The following is a 20703-nucleotide window of genomic DNA, read 5'->3' as shown; positions in this document are numbered from 1 at the left end:
GCGGCCTGAATAGCAATAACTGAGATGTCTGTTCAGAAGGACAAGAGGATATGGCCATGAACTGGAGTTTCTCAGGCAGCTCTCATGTGTCATATGAATGCCAGAGTTCTAGCACAGGGACTAGAGTGGGACTGATCTCCAAGACACGGTATTGGGCACCCTGCTCTGAATGTCTCCACTGGAAAAGAGTTGGTCTAGAAGGATCAAGAAGTGCTCTCCAACCAATTCCATTCTGGAATTCTGTAAACACTGAGGGCATATTTGCTTGTAATTGATAATCCAGATGATAATCCATCATCTGGATTAAATAGTAACTATGCAATAAGAAATATGCTTTTGGGAAAAAAAAAAAGAGTCAACCTGAACAGAAATATAAAAGAATCGTAGCACTAAAATTTGTTCCAGTGGCGAAAAGTCTTGCAGAATTTAGTGGTGGTCAATCACTCTGATATTTGTATAAAGCCCAAGGGTGCCTCCTGCTCCATGGATGGTGGGAAGAGCTTGTAGCCGTCTAGTGGACTGGCACTGTGGGCTTAACAAGGAGAAACTCACACCTGATACACATGGATGTCAATGCACACTGGTGTGGATCTGGGCACACTGGGGTGTAGCTTGGGTATGGCCATCATGTCTCCCACAAAAGAAGTACAAAAGTTGGAGATTTTCCTTAGAAAGTGGGTGTGCTTTTGTAATGCCCATTTGCTGGACATCTGTGCTCAGGCTCTGTGTGTTTGTGAGTGTGTATGTGGGTGTGAGTCCAATTTTATGGGACTAGTTACAGAAAGATGTCTCAAAATGTGTAGGAATTCATTATCATTTTGTAAGTTTATAGTGTTGTGGTTTATTTGTTTTACTGTTGAATTGATCCTAAATGTATGGCTCATTGATTGCAAGATAATGATAAGTTGTTAATGAATCTACATACTTCCTTGATACCATTTGATTTGAACCACATGAATTAAGGAGGATTTTTTTCCCCTGCAACACCTGGAAATGGAAGCACTGTTTTTAAGAAAGGGGAATAAAGTAAAATCTTGGGTCAAAAATCAAATTTAAAGGGACCCTTTGAGGGGATATTTGTAAAAGTTTAAAATTTTCAGAAAATGCAAGTTATATTTATTGCACTCATTTTCAAAATATTACCCTTTGACAAGATGTATTCCCATTTTTTTTCTGTTAACTGAAACAGGAAGCGTTTCTTTCAGAACTGGTTTTCCCAGTTCATTTTTAGTTTAGTGTCATAGAGACAGTAGTGAAATTTGAAGGGCTCAGGCAAACAATCAATAAATCACCCTGTCCCCAAACTGGAGAAATTCAGACCAGATTCTGGATCAATGCCCCATTTCATGATTTTATCTCTAGTTGAACTTCACAAGATTATATTGTTCAAAAGATAATTTTGGAGACATCAAAAAAAGAAGTTACAATGATAAACGAATAAAAATTTCCCTGATGATGTTTTTTTGAACACAAAAAAGTTTAACAGGTTTCCCAGTGAGGTTGTGAATGCTTCCTCCCTGGAAGCATTCAAGGCCAGGTTGGATGGGGCTGTGAGCAACCTGGTCTAGAGGGAGGTGTCCCTGCCTATAGCAGGGAGGTTGGAATTAGATGATCTTCAAGATCAATAAACAAAGAAATGAAGATGGCAATCTGTGAGATACTCACTAAATGGACTGCCCAGTAAGTATGAGAGTGAAAAGGACAGCCAGAGGTGGTGATGCTGTCAGAAGAGAGCAGTGGGGAGGAAATAAATAGAGAAGTATATACATTAGAGAGAGAGAAAATAAAAGAAACTAAGAATTCAGAAGTGTACCAGAACACTCTCTGAGTTTATTTTGCACGGATCCAATCCATTTTTATTTTTATTTTTATTCTTTTGGTCTGTAAACTATAACCACTGATTCTTTCCTGCTGGTCTCTGCCTCTTTTAGCTACTTATAAAAAGTAATCAAAGAATTACGGCACAGCACCATCTATGGTTGCTAAAACTCCTCAGAACTGCAGCATTAGAGGCACTGGGCTATGCTCAGCAGAAAATGGGATGCTATTTAAAAATATATTAAAGAATTGCTGAAGCAGCAGTAATGGGGGGTCTCATGCACATAACTTGGGTTACAATTTTTTCTCTGATCTTAGTGGGACCACATTCCAGGAAAGTGATAAAGAACTTCACCATAAAGTATAACTAAGTGCAGTTTATTTAAAAATAATAATAATAAGGGGGAGGAAAATATTCCACTGACACAGGGAAAGAGTAAATATAATATTAGCACAAGCAGTCTAGCAGCTACCCTAGATCATCCAGATTCAAAATACTTTTTCTCTACATTGCTTTAAAAAAGGTTGCTTGTCTTCAGCAAGCCTTGTAGCCTCTATTTTTAAGCAGAAATCCTCTGCATTTTAGTAGGCTTCCATCAGACTACTAACTTCTTAGAAAAAAACGGCTAGCAGGTATAAAATTAGCTACACATAAACTCAAAAAGTTAATATTAAAGCATTGTTTGAGACACAAAGCAATAAGAATAAAAAGCAACTATACCCATAGTTATTATAACTTGCAGTTAATATGTAACACCTTTTTTTCTGCTGCTTCATTTTTTCCTTAATCTTTTCATTCATGTTTTTAAGTCGATGTATACGAGCCATGCCTGATATACCTCTTGAAGGAGTTATTCCCTTTAAAAAAAGATTCTGGTCTTGCAGAACAAGTTATTTCTTGGTTCAATGAATTACATCTGCTTTACTTCGTGGTTTTTAACTGCTTCTTAAGATACTATAGAGGCAATAACAAACTCCTGCAATGAGATCTACATCAGACAGACAGACAGGATGTCAATCCACAGATTCTGGCAGAGGAGGTTGCCATGGAATCGCAGATATTTCATAGATGTGAAAAATGCTATTTTGATGTCTTTTGAATTGGATAAGGAACTGTTTGTCAGTAAGGCTGGATCAAGTAAGGCTCATCAAGGTTTAGCTCTGCAAAGTTAAGCATTTTTTCAGGTCCTGTCAATGATTAACATGGAAAACAAAACATCCTTAGGAGTTCTGGTCACGTTAATTTTTCTGTATACTCAGATTGGGATGGTTTTCTAAATAGCATCTCAACCAAATATAGAAGGAATCTCAGCTCACCCTAGTTACATAATTTTTCATGTTGTAAATTTCATCAAGATTAATTTCACATTTCACCTTATTTTAGGAGAATTAATTAGTTTTGTAGTTGCTTAACCTCTGAAGACCCAAATAAAGCAAAACCTCTGAAGCTCTTTGGGCTTCAGTTAACCCATACGAGTACAGGCTCACTTTTGAAGGTCTGCAGAGGTATCTTCAGACTAAAATGTACTGTGTAGGTGAAAAGTAGCCAGCATTACAAGATCAAGATGAGATTCTAAAATATTGAATACTTCCGCAGTTTGTAACAGGATTTGGGTTAAACTGTCTGTGAAACTATTTGGGGATTTTTTGTTGAAGATGACTCACAAGTATCCTCAAGAATAAATCATGATCAGATAACAAACAATATTTTCTTAAAAAAAAAAAAAATAGTTCCACATTAATAACATGCTTTCACATCAAATCTCTTTTCAGCCAACTTCTATTTCAGAACTGAGATTTGATGTAAAGTATTGCTTCAGTATCACAAGTGTGTGACCTTTGAGCATGACTGCTGTAGTTCAGCTGTGGGAAAAAAATATTTGACTGCTTTGATTAGACTGAAAATGCAAAAAAAAAAAAAAAAAAAAAAAAAAAATCCAGATCCAGGAAAGGTGACAGCCTTGTTCATCAAACAAAGAAACAGAGACTTCATTTCTGTTAACGGCGCCAAGTAATGGCATGCAGAAGATCATTTCAGTGACATAGAAAGAAGAGAGAGAATACTTCTATTGTTAATTATAACAATTAATTTATGATAGGTAGAACATTTAATGGAACAAAATAATTACAGGAGGATTGCTTAACTCGGTTATTTGATTATTCATAACTTTGAGAGAGAAGTTTTCTGCTTTGTACGGTGCATGATTGCTCTGGATTTCCACGCTCTGCTAGTGAAGCTGAACAAACTGGAGATTTGGCTCCACTGAGTGCTTTGAGAGCATCCTGATCCATTTCACTGCATAGCCAGATCCTTCCCATTACATACACTGCTGTAGAGTGTATGGATATCTGAGATTTCAAGACAAGAGCACATCCTGCTCTTGTCAGGAAGGATGTTTCAGAGCTTGACCTTATGTTTAAGCTCTTGCTGAATCAGGATTTTAACAAATGTCTGAACTCCTTCGAGAAACAGAAAAGCGCTCCTGAACTGGGGCCTTTTGGCTAGATAACAGGTATTTCCACAGCTTCCCTAACCCTACCAGGAGAGAATTACCCAGGTCCACAAAGCATCCTGTTGTAACGGGAGGACCCGTACAATAAGGAGGGCTGTAGGAGAAAGATGCCAATCTTTATCTCCAGTCTGCAGAAAAAAAGAATAGTTTGTTAGGATTGTTCTGTAGACAAACTTCTCACAAGGAGAGAAATCAGAGAGAAAAATCATAGAATCATAGAATCATTTGATTGGAAGGCCATCTAATCCAATTCCTCTGCAATGAACAGGGACATCTACAACTCAGTCAAGTTCTCAGAGCCCTGTCTAGCCTGACTGTGAATGTCTCCAGAGATGGGACATCCACTGCCTCTCTGGGCAACCTGCTCCAGTGCCTCACCACTCCTATTACAATTATTTTTTTTCTTATATCCAATCTAAATCTCTACTATTTTGGTTTGAAACCATTTCTCTTTGACCTGTCACAACAGATACTGGTAAAGAATCTGCCCCCTTCTTTTCTGTAGCTTCCACTTAGATACTGAAATGCTGCTCTCAGCTCTACACAGATTCTTTTTTTCTACAGACTGAACAGCCCCAGCTTTCAGCCTGTCCTTGTAGTGGAGACGTTACATCCCTTGGATCATAAATAGCCCCTCCTCAGTAAGAACAGTCATCTCAGTGAAAAAGAGACAAAATCTGGTGTCTTCTGTGTATTCTGCAAAACTTGTGCTCACTTTCTGTTTCTTTATCTAACTCTGAAGCTTTTAGGAGATTAAACTTGACATGATTAAGATAATAAATAAATAAGCAAATAAAATAAAACAAAATAACTGAAGTTTACGTTAGGGAACAGAGTGAAACCTTTCCTGAACTAGGGATTATCATATTACAGACCTGTCACTACAGTTTCCTGTGGGGGGTCGGCATCTTTTCTTACTTGTGACAGACAAAGAAAGTGTGACAGACTTGATCAATATTTCAGTCAACTAAGCAGCTGGATAATAAAAGGACTTGAGGCTGACAAAGTTCTGTTTTGAGACAATAAAATAAATATCTACTTGAAGATGTGTTTTAATTTCTGTTTTGTTTTGTTTTCCTTCTCGTGTTTGTTAAACAGCTTGCATACATCTGAATTTTCCCTTCTCTAGCTCAAGATTTGTTTAAAATAAAATTTGCGAAGAGTCTTAGATGTGGAAAAAAAATCAGAATACCTCTTACATTGAAATGTGCTTTGCATTATAATCATTTTTACTATTATTATTATTATTATTATTATTATCTATTCATCAACTATAAAAGGGCAGCCAGGTAGAAAGGTATTGTTAGCATAGTACATTCATTTTTCACGTCACTCTCTTGTGATGATCCCTCTCCTGTTTTCCCATCTGATTCCAGCCAGAGGTGTTACAGGGCAATGCAGACAGATCCATCCAACAGACAAGAAAAAACATCCTCTGAAAAAAAGTAATTCCATCGCATGCGCACTGTCTGAATTCCAGGTGATTTAACTCCTCAGAAACTTATGCAATTCTATGATATGTTCAAATCTTGCGATGCCATTTTTAACCTAGTGGTGCCCTACTTTTGAAACTCAAGCCCCCTCCTTTGGATTTCTGGCACACTCTCCCGGGATTGTAGCTTGAGACAAATGTGATAAAATCTGACCATGCAACCTCCTCTCATTGGTAGCAAAATCTGCACGTTGTGAGAGGGGCCTCTCAAAATGGAAACACATACGCATGTCAACAGTTCACTGTAATAAGAGGAACATTGGATACTCTCTCCTGTCTGAAGCTCTCCTGTTGTAAATTCTTTCCTTTGACTGCTCCTCTTACCAACATTTGTTCTTTGGTTGTTTGCGGTCAGATTTAGAGGACAGCCTTAGAGATGCCGCCTATTCTACCATGTACAAAGGATTCTGAAAAGGATTATATTGCAGATTTCGTCTTCTGTATAGTCATAACATTTAAAATGCTATTAAACTTTTGCTTTCACTGCACCATGGGTTCCTGTATCCTACAGCTTACCGCATTTCAGAGTCTGCAGGGGTTCATATCGTACTCCAAGCTTTGTGTAATGTTGTAATGTTTCTGTAAAGCCATTATGAGGAAGAATGCTGCAAGTTTTGTTTTTTATTTTTTTATGGCAGCTTTGTGTGGCACTTATTTATATACCTTATTATGTATTGTAGTCCCTACTGATCATTTTTCATAGTGTTCTAACTTGCTAGGCATTCTTTCCCTAAAGGGCCTAAACAAAGTGCTTCTATGTAATCAGAAGGCTTTAAAGGTGATCTGTTAGTATGCTTTGTTCGTATGCAGCTAAAGCTTTACACTTACCTTACCTTCTTTTCAAGCAGAGATCAGCTTCTTCTGCTACTATTCACCATTTGGTGTTACAAAAGCCGCACTTCAGGAACGATCAACCACAGAAGGCACCTTTTGACAATGGTCTGGCCAAACAATTCAGGTCATTGTAGGAGGAGGTGTCCTTCCTTCTGCCTAAGCTCCAACTGACCAGGGATAAGTGACAGCTTTTGTTTTGTTGGAGAGTGATTAATCTGATTTACACTAGTGTAGACAAAACTGAGGGGTTCACACAGAGGTTTTTAAAATATCTGTATCCAAGCTTGCTATAGGCTGATGGAGAATTAAATTAACAAATGCCCATCAGAAAAACTTTTCCTCCAAGATGCTCAGTACAAAAAAATCATAGAATCATATAATGGTTTGGGATGGAAGGGACCTTAAAGATAATCCAGTTCCAACCACATTTCTGTGGTAAGAGTTGTCAGTCACTAAATCAGGCATGTGATCATATTATCCATTTCTTCTTTTTTAGGCTGAACATTAAGACAGTAAGCAACTCATCACAGTCTGATATTGCAGAAAAGAAGGACGAGGAGGAAAGGGAAAGCTAGCGTTTACATTTCAGTGGCTTCTGTTTGTGTTTATGTTCCCACCCCCATGGACTTTACTTAATGCCTTGAGAAACCTTTTATCAAGACAGAAAACGCCAGCCCCAGCAGGCTATGGTAAGGCTTACGCTGCTTGATTCAGACTCTCATGCTGATTCAAATTATTTTCTATCACACATCAAAGAAACTTCCAAAATTTGGCTTGTTCAAATTGCTGCACTACTTCTGGGTGCTGCTTATTACCATTAAACAGTCTAAGCCTCCAGGCTCAATTAACTGTTTCATTTTATAACAGCTTTATCATCCATGCATTCATGCACGAATCCATCCCTCTCTCCCTGTAGTTCCTGAAGGCTATTTGTTCCTTCACCAAGCTCCCTCTGAAGCTTATAACCCTTCAACAATCCAAATGGACAGGGCTTTTTGCAAGGCAAATCACTCAGTGTATACTAAGGTGTTCTGAGAATCACTGAACCTCACACTAGTGGGATGGAATCTCAACCTTTCCTTGAAAGCCAATTCATCTTCAATTGTTATTTATTCTGCTTAACTTTGGTCATCAAAAATTCAGGCAGCTAGCCTAACTATGTTGCTTTAATGCCTCATGAATGCAATAAAGAGACACAGCGCTGGGTGATTCAGTACTTTCAAGGGTAGATGCCTGTGATCTGCAGGATGAATTACCAATAGAGGTGCTACATTATCCGTGTTGTCTGTAGATAATTACCTTTGATGACTAACTTTCATATGGATAAAATTAGATGATGTGATGATAGAATGACCTTGCAGATGAATAGCTCCCAGTGCAGGCACTTTTTAAAGGCTATGAATATTGTGTTATACAAACAATGAGATATAAACATGAGATGTTAGTTATAACAGCAATAGGCATCATTTACATACTTCACATTTTTCAGACCACTTGAAAGCATCTTACAGTTATCTATCTCTATGTATTTTATGTTGAGATTTATTTAAAAGACATCATAAGAATGAGACAGAATAAAAGGCAAACAGCACCAGCTTCACAATGCTCACACCTGCACAAATTTTCATAAATTATATGCAAGACAAAAGAATGTTAAAATGTGCGACAGCAAGACCTTGAATCTGGCGGAGTTCAGAAAAGTATCTGCCTACAAATCTTCTTTAAAACGAGCATTCAAAAAGCACCACAAAGACTCTGGTGCTCTGAAGCTACTTTTTATTTGCAAACCAAGTAGAACAGTAAGATTCAGGAGCAGATAAATTGAGTCCATGAAACAAAAAATTTGAAAACAAGTCACCTGAAAAAACACCCCAGTAACAGTGCCTAGTAAGAGACATATTTCAGCATTAATTAAGGATTTGTTGGATTTTTGAACCACACAAATACTAATTTCCTGTCTTCTGCTACTAGCAATTATCTAAACAAAAAAAGCATGCTAACAGTCTGAAGTGTGTTTGCAATTGTTACAAATCAGATGTAGCATGAATATCATCTTGCCTGCCTGAATTTTGTATTTGTAGAATTAGAAATCACACGAATATTCTATCAGAAACATAATGTTGTTTTTTTTTTTCAGAAATCTAAATTTAAACTTGGTGAACTGTGATCAATTGCTACAGAAAAGTAGAAATAAATAAAAGGGGAAAACATTCTGAGAGGACCACTGGTACCGTTATTTAAGAAGTCAGGCTAGCTTTCCTTCCAATGATTTTGTATCCAGTTTCTTATCAAGACTTTGCTTGCTCCTGGGTCACAGACCAGCAGCAGTGTCAATTACTTCACTATGTTTTGTTGGGTTTTGTTAGCACATATTTCCTAGTCTACGTTGCAGACATGTATTTAATCATGTGATGAACTGGGACAATGTGAACTGGTCTTAAGACACGGTATATAATGGATGCATAGGTAGAAACATCTGACAGATGTGAAACAGTACCGACATGGAGAAAAAGACATATTTGATGAAAGAAAGGAATAATGCACCTTATTTCTCCTTTTCTTTTTCAATATCCCATCTTCTGAATCTCATGTTTCTCATTAGATTTTTGATGTTGTATTCAAGTACTAGTAAGTGGCAAGAGGAAGAATCTCTTTGATGAAGGCAATCTTGTCTGAAACCCTCCTCACTGTTAGCAGAGGGGGGGTTGCTCGTTATTAAGGTAGCACAGTGAAGTCATTTTAAGAATGACTACAGAAAGCTAACTAACCTTCCAGGGAAAAAGAACCACCGGAAATTTTCCTAATAAAAAATTACAAGAAAATCTTTCAACTAGTGTGAAATGACAATGAACCATTAACACCACTACTAATGATCAGCAGCCCAAGCACTGCTCAAAGCACTGAGAGACTATACAAATTATCAAGGTTTATTCTTAAAGGTTAATCTTCAGATTTGCCAAAGAGCGCGTTAAAAATATGCATCTATTTACTCTCAGAAATAATATAATGGAATAAATGTGGAGAATATTAATATAATAGTTCTTATTTAAGATGAATAAGTGTTTCACCATTTTTGGTCTTTTAAAGATAATGTTTTTCTGTATTTACTTCAAGTACGAAGTAATCACATAACTTCAGCACATGCTGTTTAGAGCCCCTGGTGTTAGGTGAGACACAGACAAAAGGCTTGGTAAATGCCTTAGCTATTCTGTGCTTCTATTTTTTCCTGACATATAAAATGGAGCAACGGCAATTTCTTATCTTCCTAGTAGGATGCTGTGAGTAATAACTAACAAATACCTGCAAGGTTCTGAGGACTTTAATCTTATTTATTGGAGAGGTCAAACCCTTGAGCTTCCAGGAGGAAACAAAGATTTTATAATGTGAAAAAACACAGGCTTATTCCAGCACATAGATTAGTCCTGAAGAGAGTCATGTACATTCCAGGCTCCTGGGAAAGAGTTGTAATGTGTGTTGGATAAGGTGATACATCTTTATGTGAATTAGGATCATGCAGTTTTTGTTTCCAAATAATTAGTTATTCAAAGCCATGCTTTATTGCAAGGCTACACGTCTTTGCTCTAAGACAATTCAAAAAGAGTAAGCTCAGATCTGAAGATGCTTTTGTATCCAGTGGTGTCTATTTAATTCTCTGGAGAAAGACAACCTGCTTTGTCAAACAATGCCAATTGGAATGAATGCAAAAGTAGATATTAAAAAAAAAAAAAAAATAGAAAAAGAAAGAGGGAAAGAAAGAGAAAAAAGAGAGGATAAAGAAGGAAGGAAGGAAGGAAGGAAGGAAGGAAGGAAGGAAGGAAGGAAGGAAGGAAGGAAGGAAGGAAGGAAGGAAGGAAGGAAGAAAGGAAGGAAGGAAAATTCAAAATCCTTATAGGCATGTTTAAATGCTCTTATTTACAGTTTATATACATCCAAACATATCTTGGATGTTTAATGTCATGCGGTTGTTTTTTGCCCTTATTCACCCTTACTCTTTAGCCCTTATTCATGTGCACAATGACTTCAATCTTTGCCATAATTTTGACTTTTTAATAGGGATTATAAGAAAAAAAAATCCCAGAGAGTACAGCAAATGTGTATGCTTATCACTTTGGGCCAGAGACCAGTTCTCTTGCACAATCTACCCTAATGATAAAATGATTTAAAAAAAAAGATATTTGTGATGGAAATAGGAAGTATGAATGACTGATGGCCTGACAGTAATGTGTTCACTGATTATGACTAATGAAATTCAAGAGACTTTGAATGAAAATCTGTTCTAGGTTATGCAATCTTTACCCGTATGCTCAAACTTGAAAATGCAATAATTTGATTATGTCAGTCACACAAGCAAAAATAATATTTAATCTAAGTAGCCTGAAAACACATCAGTGAGATGGTAGGCAGTATTATTTCCTAGGTATTTAGAATAGTTATTATGTACTGTCATCTCTTCACTTCGGGTTATTTTAGGTTGTGTATAGCCCATTGGAAATGAAGAGTGAAAGCTCAGTCTGAAAGCAGTGTATTCTTTTACATTGTTGTCACATAACATTGTGTCATTTCATTTGGTATTAAGAGTTGTCACATCATATTATGCTGTAGGTCAAGTAAATGCTAATGTAATGGGACACACCAGATACAGATAGCAGGAAACCAATCAGAATTCATTTGCATGTCCTCATCAACTTCATTAGCTGGTTGGTAGCTCAATACGATCAAACTAGTTTTGAGGAAAAAAAAAGAAAAAAAAGAAAAAAAAAAAGATGTATTTTGTCTAAGTGTAGGTAGTCTAAGAACTACTGAAAAGTTTGTGAGCAAAAGGAGATTTAGGCTACATATTGCCTAAGTATCTTACATGCCAGAATTTACATGTAAAACGCTGAATCCAATTCTAGTAGTACAAGACTTAAGATTTTTTTTCATATTCAATAAATAAGGGCTTTTAACTTGTGAAATATTTTTCCCACAGACTGTCTCTTCAGTGGAATTTTATTGAGCTAGTTAGAAAAAGCATCAATGAAAATGTGCAAAAAAGTGTAACTATGAATACACAGAAATTTTCAAATTTGTCTGACATATGTTAAATCCCAGGCTAAATAATATGTCTAATTATATTCGTTTATTTATTTTACTTTTAGGGGATGGCACTGTTAATGAATATCATCTTTATGAGCCTACAAGATTAGTATTTCTGATATAATCAAACAACTTTTTAAAATATGTTGGTTGCTTTCACAGGCTTACAGACTGAGGATTATCTTGTGTCTGGAGAGTTTAAACCCATTCTCAAGTCTGTGTTGAAAATCAAGAACAAGAAGAACCACGAAACACATAATTATGAGATAAATTTTGGAAAAAAAATAGGACACGTGAGCTACCTTTTAAAAATGAGAACTTCAAATGCATATTAGTTTCTGACATTTGTAATCAATAGAAATAACACCATACACAAATAAGCAAACAAAATAAAGGTCCCAATATATTAGGTAATTGTCTCTCTAAATATTTTACAAATAGAACTCTAACTACTGCTCTCAGAAAAAAAAGCTTTTAAGGGACCTGAACACAAGCCTTTCAATTTCCAGGACAGGAGTTCCATGAATCTAAATTGTGTTGAACTGTGCCTTTCATACACTGAATCTGCAGTGTTTGTACAGGGAGTGCAATATTTTCAGATGTGTCTTGGCCACTGTGCATATGACACGATGTCATCATTTCCCTTAAGAGATTTCTGAAGATTTTTTATCTCAATATCTATCAGCAAAAATTAACTGCCAATCAGATTTGCTGACAAAATTGGTGAAAAATCTTTAAAGACATTAAGATTATGGAAAGGAGCTATAAATAATACACAAACACAAATGGAAAACTTGTTCTATAGATTTTCCTACTAATGTAAAAATTTGATGCTTGGCTAAATTACATCTTCAAATTCTACATTTGGTTGTACAGTCATGGATACTACTTCATATACATGAAGCATCTGGCATGGCAGAGCTGTAATCTTAGGTCAGTTCTGAAATTTAGAGTTAAATAAACAATAGTAGTAATAGGAGAATGCAGCAGTAATTACCAAAACACTGTTTTTTCTCTGATTTCTAATGTAACTTGAAGGCTAGTTTAAATACGAGTCTCTTGAAAGGTTACTCCAGATACATAAGACCTTTGGCTGTCAAATTCATTTGCTAATCATTCCCATATTTATTTATTTTTACAAATCTGTTTTGTCAGAGCATAGATAAAGTGATTTTTTCTTCAATATAAAAATAGAAATCCTCTGAAAACTAGCTTCTCAAGCTTTGTTTAGTTACTGCATAACTTAATATTTTAACTTAACCTTGAGTCATTGTGGAAATTTAAGCATGTCATGAGTTTATTTTTCTTTTTTCTAGTTAACGATATTAAGCTTCAGTAGAGATCTTTAAAATGTTTTCTATTCTGAGGAATCTCTATGCTCTTTAGTACTGGTGATATGGTACCCTAGCAGGAGAAAAGGGAGTCTCATAAATCCCTCCTCGATTGATAAGATTTCTGGTTCTACAACTTTGCATTTTTGGTTGCTTTTAGGTACAGTTTCAGTAGAAACAAAACAGAAATCCAAGCTGTCAGGATGAATTCCTTCTGGCCAAGAAAAACAGCAAACAAAAGTGACAGTTGACAGAGTCATAGAATGGCTTGGGTTGAAAGGGTCCTCAAAGATCATCTAGTTCCTGCTCCCTTCCATGGGCAGGGCTGCCACCACTAAATTAGTCATTAGATCAGGAGACCTCATCCAGCCTGGCCTTGAACACCTCCAGTGATGGGGCATTGACAACCTCTGTGGGCAGCCCGTTACACCTCAACATCCTCTTAATGAAAGAATTCCCCCTAAAATCTGATCTAAATCTTTCAGTTTATAACCTTTCCCCTTTTTCCTGTCATCATCTGCTCATGTAAAAGTTGGTTTCCCTTCTGCTCAAAAGTGCTGCACAAGTACTGGAATACTGCAATGAAGTCTCCCTGGAACCTTTTCTTCTCCAGACTGAGCAATCCCAATTCCATCAGCCTGTCTTTGAGAAGTGCTCCAGCACTCAGATCAGATCATCCTCATGGCCTCTTCTGGACCTGCTCCAACTACTCCTTGTCTTTCTCAAGCTGTGGGACCCAGACCTGGAAGCAGTACTCCAAATGGAGCTTCATAAAAGCCCTTTCCCTTTCAGATTATTATGCATAAAAACACATTTCTAAATGAAAACAACCTTGGTTGCTTTATTTTTATTTATTTATTTATTTTTGCTCCCTAGGCTTGGTGCAGTTTCCATTCAGTTCAGACATCTCTTCAGTGAGTTTGGTGCCTTCCTCCCTCATCTTTATGTCACAAATATATATAGCATGGGAGAAAGAAACTGCACTATGTGTAAAGCCTATCCACACTTCATTCTTTTTTATTTTTATCTTCTTTTTTTTTTTTTTTTTTCCCTTCTCCTTTTTGTGTGTATAAATATGCCTTCAGGCCCCATTTTGTTGGTGAATTTTGATTTCTGTAAGATTCCATCAGAAATTAAAAGATTTTCCTACCCAACTGAGGCTCTCATTTTGCAAAACATCCAAGTAGATGCCAAAATTTCAACAGAAGATTTGTTCCACTGACGTGGGTGCTTACGCACATTTCTGCATCAAGACTGAAGTAGATCAGGTGCTACTGCTAAACAAAAACACCCACACCACCACCAAAGCTGTGCTGAGATGCCCCAAGCAGGATTGTTTTACTTGTTGCTACAACTGCTGGCAAAATGATTGACAAAAGGGTTTGTCATCTTTCTTGAGCAAGTTGAACAGTGACTAACAGTCCTCATGATAATCGCTGAAATACAGTACCGAAACAATTTAGCTGTTAATTTGTCAGATCTGAGTATTCTTCTGAGTAACAAAGTAAATTCATTTATTTGAACACCGATTAATGAAACAAGGAGGATGGCAGAGAGAGTTAGGCTTGATAAAATACCTCATTAGTTTATTTATATAACTGTAAGTATTTTTTTCTGCTATTGTTTGTATTTATTATTTATATTATGACTAATAAGTGAGTTCTTATGTTGCATATACATAATCAGAACAATACTCACTTTGGAAAAGTTTTCTGTCTTTATTCCTTTGTGAACTACTCCTTTAGGGTATACTTCATAGATTAGAAGCTCTTAAGGGTTCTGGGTACAATACCTATTTACATCATTTGGGATTTAGTGTTGGAGATCTCTATTCAGGAAAGTCAGCAGGAGCTGAAGGCACCTTGCACCCTACAGGCAATATTAACAGACAGCTTAAGAATGCTTCATTAAACAGATGAGTTTCTTTGAACGCTCCTTATGGATATATACGGCCAGCCCTCAAAATGACCTCAGCACACTGAGCTCTGCTATTTCTCAGAGCTGTGGATTTTTCTCATATCCCACCAATTTCTGCCATTATGCATCCAAAATGTGTGTCCATGTGTGATGTTTGTGTAAATAAAAATGACCCCAGAGGCTCCTAGCTTGTCCTGTAAATATGAAATATCCAATTCGTGTATGTAACTCCAGCTTCTTTAGCTCTAGTGATTAAATTACCCCTTAAAGGACTGGAAGAGAAGTAGATCCTGCAATAACAGGGAAGCATTGTCTGAGCTACATATCTTAGACCCAATTAATGGTGTGGCAAGTGCACCTTGCATTGTCAGATGCGTCTTTTCCTACTGTCCAACAGCTCTCTGAGATAATTGATTCTGGCACTTCTATTACTACCCAGAAACACAAGGGCATATTTTTTTACAGTCACTCTGGCAGTGGTTTGAGAATGATGATTTTTTTTTCAGGATATTGCTTACACTACCTATTTGTGCCTTCACAGAGGCTGTGTATAGATTTGGCACTCATACCCAGCGATGAGCATAACATAAAAGTGATAGATTCACAGTGCTTTTTTTTGTTGTTGCAGCTTCTTCCTTTCTGATATGTCCACCTGTGCTCTGTGTTTGGTCAGTAGAATGAAATTTAAATTAAAGAAAAACTTAATACTTCAAGATGTACAAATATATATTTTTTTTTAATCTCTAGTATATATAAATATAAGCATATATTTATATTTATACTTTTTTTTTCTTTTGTGTTTGTAACTAACCATGGAAGAGAACTTACTCTTCAGTCAGATACATTTCACAGAGAAATAAATACCATTACGTATGTGCATTCATGAGTGGTTTCTCTGCAGAATATTTGTGGCATGTAGAGATAAAAAAAAAAACACACAAAACCTATACATTCAGTATTATCATTTCTGGTTGCTCAAATTTGTGCCTGTACACAGAAAAATGATTATGCTTTTAGAATTCAAGAAAAGTAGAATTGGAAGAAATGTACCTTCAGTGATTATATATAGGTAAGTGTACTGCATGTACTTCAATTTTCTTCCACTTCCTTAAGACACAGAAACTTATGAATATAAATTTTATCAGTGGAGTTTTCCATGGAGTAGTGCAAAGAAGAAATAACAGCATTGTGTTTGAGCAAGGTAAATCTAAATCAAAAATTATTTTTCAAAGCTGATAGGCCAAACGTTCACAGAAGTCTATTAAATTATGCCTGAAATTCTGTACTCGGACAGTGAACCACATATATGTCCACAAAGACTCATTTATACTCAGTTTCTCCTATTAACTGTAGGCATGAGCCTATTTGACCATAAATAATTGAATCTGGGTGAAATTTACTGTAGGAAAAATGGAACCTTGCTGATAGATTTAGACCTTGCTCAGAGCTGCCGCATTGTGGCCCCATCTGAGTTTAGCACAGACAACTCATATGATGCTTGTCTTTGCAGAGATTGCATTCACACATCTCTGCCCCTCCCTTTAGGTATATAAATGAAGTCCCTCTGAGCCTCCCCTTCTCCAGGTTTAGCAACCCCATTTCTCTCAGCTTCTCCTCTTAGTAAAAGGTGCTTCAGTCCCTTCACCATTTTGGTGGCTGTCATTGGTCTCCTTTGTGTATATCTGTATGCACCTTTATTGGGTATGGCAGAATTTTCAGCTTCTTTCTATTTGCAAGACTCCAGCAATCTTTTATGCAAAGGGTGATAGAAATGTCATGGTCTGCATAAGGAATGGGAATGCCATGTGGCCTGGTGCATCTAGCATACTTGGTAAATGAGCTTAGCTATTGCCACAAAACTGTCTTGTTATTGCATTTTCACAGCCTCATTCTCTGCAAACTCTTCTGCAGAAGGAACCTCCATAACATCATGAGATGTTGATAAGACAAGAAGGAATGACCTCAGATTGAACCAGGGGAGGTTCAGGATGGATATTAGCAAAAATTTCTGTTCTAAAAGAGTGGTTGATTACTGGAACAGGCTGCCCAAGCAGGTGATAGAGTCACCATCCCTGAGGCTGTTCAAGAAATGTGGAGATGTGGTATTTAGGGACATGCTTTAATGGGCAATATTGGTGGTAGGTGTGCAGTTGGACTAGATGATCTTAAAGGACTTTTCCAACCTTAATCATTGTTATTCTATGTCTCCTCCAGTAACATCAATACTACAGGACTGGGAGTGAGACCATAAAGGAAGCAATGCATAGGGAGGAGGAGGAACACAGTCAGCAAGACAATGCTGTAACAACCTTCCTTATCTTCTGTTTTCCTCCCTCCCACCCTTCCTTATCTTCTGTTTTCCTCCCTCCCACCTTCCCTGAACTCTGACACCCACACAATCTTGTTATGTAGAGATCAAAGGAATCTCTGTTAAAAGCTAGGCATGGAAAAATAACACATGCACAGCTACATTCTCTTAAAAAGAAAAAAAAAATATTGAGGACATTTATGTCTGTTGATAATTAGAGATGTTTATGACATGCATTAACAATAACTCTCCACGTTGCCTTTTTGGAAACACGTGACTTCATGTTAATGGCTTGTGTTTGCTAACAATTTACAGGCAGACACTTTCCATTCTAATATACCACTTACTCATTTGTTCTTCATAATTTTAATTTTATGTATATCCCTGCCTGAGTTCCAGAAATGACTTACTCCATCACCCACGCTGCTTCTCCTACTTAAAGATGTAAATGGGTCCCAATTGTACAAGATATTTAGCATATGCTTAAATTTAAGCATATGAATACTCCCACTGAGGTAAATGGGACTATGTACTTAGAGTTAGGCACATACTCACGTTGCTTTTTCAGTGCTAAAAAAAAATAATGTACTTGATTTCCTGATTACTGCACAGCCCAGTGTTAGCTTAAGACATTACTTCACCTTGTGTGTGACAGAGCACAGGAACAGGCTGCCCAGAGAAGTGGTGGGACCTCCTTCTGTGGAGATATTCAAGATCCACCTGGATGCCTATCTTTGTGATCTTTCGTTGAGAATTTGCTTTAGCATGGGGGCTGGACTCAATGATCTCTTGAGGCCCCTTCCTACCACTGCAATTCTGTCATTCTTTGATTCTGTGACATTACTTTTTTTTGTGACCTCGTGGCATATTCTTTTGTAAATCCTTTCTTGAACAGTTATCCTGCTGAGATTAACCTTCCTTCTCCATCTTTGCTGATGTATCACGCTTCCTTATTTGCATAATTGCAAGAGTTTTCTCTGATGTGCTCAAAGTGGAGATCCATTCCAGGAGAGCACACATCTGCACCAAGAAATCAAAGAGTGCAGCATTACCTGGCAGTAAACTGCTGTCTTAAAGGTGTAATTTATGTTACAAGGAAGTTTTTACACAGTGAAATGCAATCTATTCAAATCTGTCCATGTTTTGTGCTGTTTTTCACGCTTTTCCTCGCCAGGGTATGCTTTGGATGGTGATTGTAATGAAAGTGAGATTGGCCCGTGCATGTCTTATATAAATACATTTACACATCTACATCTGAGGAAAATGTAGTCAGGCAACTACCGTCCTTATTTCAAGAAACTCAGCCCCAAGCTTCTTTCTAATTCCTGAGAGACTTAGGTTAGGAAACCTGACCCTGTTCAGAAACCAACAGAGAATGAACTCACCTATTACCCTTAACACTCATTCTGTGAGGATCAAAGCATTTATATCTTGTACAACCCTATAGTATAGAAAGATTTCCAGAGAAAGTTGGTTATTCATTCACAGCTTTAAATACAAAATATAATCTGAACATGTGAAAGGCTATTTGTCTGTCTCTTCCTTTATGCTGTTAATTTCTGTTCTTTTATATAGAACAAACAATAGGAACTCTCTGTTCAGTGATGTTCTATATACTATCAAAATACGCTGTTCTTAAACTGAAAACAATTAGAGCTATACATGCTTTCAGTTTTTTACTACTTTTTACACATGCTTCTAGAACATTATTTAAAAATAATCCTTACTATAATATTCAAAAATTCATTGTTCTTACTGTTACTGTTATTATTATTATATTTTAATAAAAGAAATAATCAAAATTTCTAAGGAAAAGAAAATATGAATTTCACAATGTCCCAATTTATTAAAAATAAATTTTCACTGGAAAAAAAAAAAAAAAGAAAACAGGTGTACTGTTATACTGTTAGCAGTTAAGTAGGAAGAGATATCAGGTAGTGTATTCATGTCTGAAAGAACCAGTTCTTGTTTTACATCTACACATTATCTTTTACACAAAATAGCATTTTAAACAGTTTTTCATAGTCTTTTGAATTGTTTTGCAAAGGCTTTTAAAAATGTGAAGAAAACAGCATTTTTCAGACTGCTCCACTGTTGACTTGAAGTGGAAAACAAGGGGAAAAGGGATCCCTTCTTGATGAATGGAAAACTGAGTAGAGAAACACAGCATCACCCTCTATTGCTAAGGCAATTTTTTTGACTAACGGTCTTACACAGGATAATAGCTACCAATCCCTTCTTGGGCAGAAAAAAAACACTCTACACTGAAACTAAAAGCAAATCTCACTTTTACTTAACTAATTGATAGTATTTTATTTGAATTATATACATATTGAAAAAAATCAGAAAATTGTCTAATGTTAACATGTTTAGTATGAATGCAAATTTAGGTAAAAGACTATCTGATGTATGAAAACATCACCACATGAGGTGTCAACAGGACCAAACTTCAACAAAAAAGTGTAAATGCAAGTGTCAATCATATTGCTTTTTAAAGTATATATATAGTGATCATTCATTACAATGGATGATAGATGCTATTCCTTCAGCATATTCTTTTTTTCTTTTTTTTTCTGGAAATATTCTGATTAGCTGATCAAGAGTTCAGGATCTACAATTATTCTTTGAAATAGCTGTTTCTTTACAGCAAATGGATTCTGGGAAAATGCCTCCTTAGGATTTAAGTGCTAGCTACAGATAGCATTGAGAAAATGAGATGATGCATTTCCTTGAGTATTTCATCTGCCATAAACAATCTCCAGATCTGTAGATAACTTGGTTCATTTGATTTACAGAGCTATTAGAAGTGTTTCTGTTTTCAGCAGAAGGCCTTCTTGCAGCACAAGATCCTGCTTCACCTGATGGCACAGATCAGAGGAAGCAAACAGTGATACTAACGTCTATATAGTGACTTGAGGATGACATGGTCAAATTCTATGGAGCTGATGGGTTCATGATCTCTACTCTTCATTCTCCCTTTTTTGCCAATGAAAATAATCTTTTAGTGAAGTACATCTATTTTTACATGATAGACATTAATAGTGAAGATGAACTACAGTGGAATAATGATTAGCAGCTTGCAGATCATTCACATAGCATAGGATTCCTTTTGTTTCTCCTTAGAAAAGAGATTTACAGTGCCTGATTTATCTGCAGATTGAGGCTTGCAGCTATGGCAAGCAGACTGAAATTGGCATGCATATGACTTATTAAGACAAGATCTCCAAACTGGCTCTTATTTGTGCTTCTTAGAATCATAGAATGATTACGATTGGAAAGGACCTCTAAGATCATCTAGATCAACTGTCCACCTGCCACCAATATTGTTCACTAAACCACGTTCCGAATTATCATATCTATGCAGTACTTGACCATCACGAGGGGTGGTGACCCTGCCACCAGCCAGGGCAGCCT

The sequence above is a fragment of the Meleagris gallopavo genome, chromosome 1, assembly GCF_905368555.1.
Source record: "Meleagris gallopavo chromosome 1, MGAL_WU_HG_1.1, whole genome shotgun sequence".
Lineage (NCBI taxonomy): Eukaryota > Metazoa > Chordata > Aves > Galliformes > Phasianidae > Meleagris > Meleagris gallopavo.
The sequence above is the reverse complement of the archived record's forward strand: the minus strand, read 5'-3'. Positions refer to the sequence as shown.